The sequence below is a fragment of the Penaeus monodon genome, chromosome 32 (assembly GCF_015228065.2).
Source record: "Penaeus monodon isolate SGIC_2016 chromosome 32, NSTDA_Pmon_1, whole genome shotgun sequence".
Lineage (NCBI taxonomy): Eukaryota > Metazoa > Arthropoda > Malacostraca > Decapoda > Penaeidae > Penaeus > Penaeus monodon.
In genome coordinates this window covers 33687314-33688405 of record NC_051417.1, presented here as the reverse complement: position 1 = coordinate 33688405, position 1092 = coordinate 33687314, and positions in this window count along the sequence as shown.

Here is a 1092-nt window from a genome sequence, read left to right as displayed (position 1 = left end):
ACAATCTTTGTACTGTATCTGTTGCAGATTACGTTTAATTCATAAGCAAAAAAAAAAAAAAAGAACCCGCGTTCAAGATTAGGAAAAAAAATACAAACAGATCTCAGCCATCCATGCCCTTTTACCCTTAAATTTTTTTTCGCATTTAAACTTCCGCATTGATATGACTTTTGAAATTGTTCCATAAACTTTCAGTGTCTCGAGAGAAATTGGCAGGTGCGTGTCCCCTCTCCCTTGCCTAGCTCTTTGAACTCAGAAACTCGTGTTATTGGAAGTCTCAGTGGCTACCGATGAGGCAGTGCACTGGGTATATTTGTAATAAATAAACTACATCTCTCTTTGTGCTGTAGATTGTCGAGGTTTGCTGGCAGGATGTTGTCCTGTTGGTGATCAGCTTCTTCACCCTTTCCTGCGTTATATCGAGTTTGTTGAAGGATTCGGAAGCTGGTCCGTGTAATAGCAACTGACTAGCAGTTGCTATCCCCTCATCGTAGAACAGCTCATCAATACAGCTTCTGTGCAAGCTCTCCTATGCAAGATTTCAGTGTATATTTATCAAAAACAGTTCGAGGATCGTAATTTCGTACTGTGACGTTACTCGCTTTTCATAAAAATTGACCTAAAAGTCACTGGCGGATCTCTCGATGGCTACATCTTATTAATATTTTTTTTAATGGTAAAGACACCATCATGTCTTTTAAGACTATTTAGGTTGTTTAATCTTCGGGTGATAGGTAATGAACAATATAAATCAACGTCCACAAAAGGCACTAACTTCAGGGACGAATTAAACCGTACCACTTTAGGAAGATAACATGAGCGGACCCAACAGGCTTCCTTGCGGGACCCCTTGCAAAGGTGGGTCGAGTGTTTTTCCTTTATTATATATTTTTTTTTTCACCCACGAAGAACCACTTTAATCTAATGGCCACTTAGTTGATAGGAAGGTGCCAATAGTTCTCCATTCTCTTCAATTGAATTCGAGAAACACCACCAAAAAGTGAGAATGTGTGTGTTTAATTAATAAAGTCTGTTTAATTAATAAAGGTAAGTCGGCTTCATCGGTCGTCATTCACAAAATAAATCACGTAA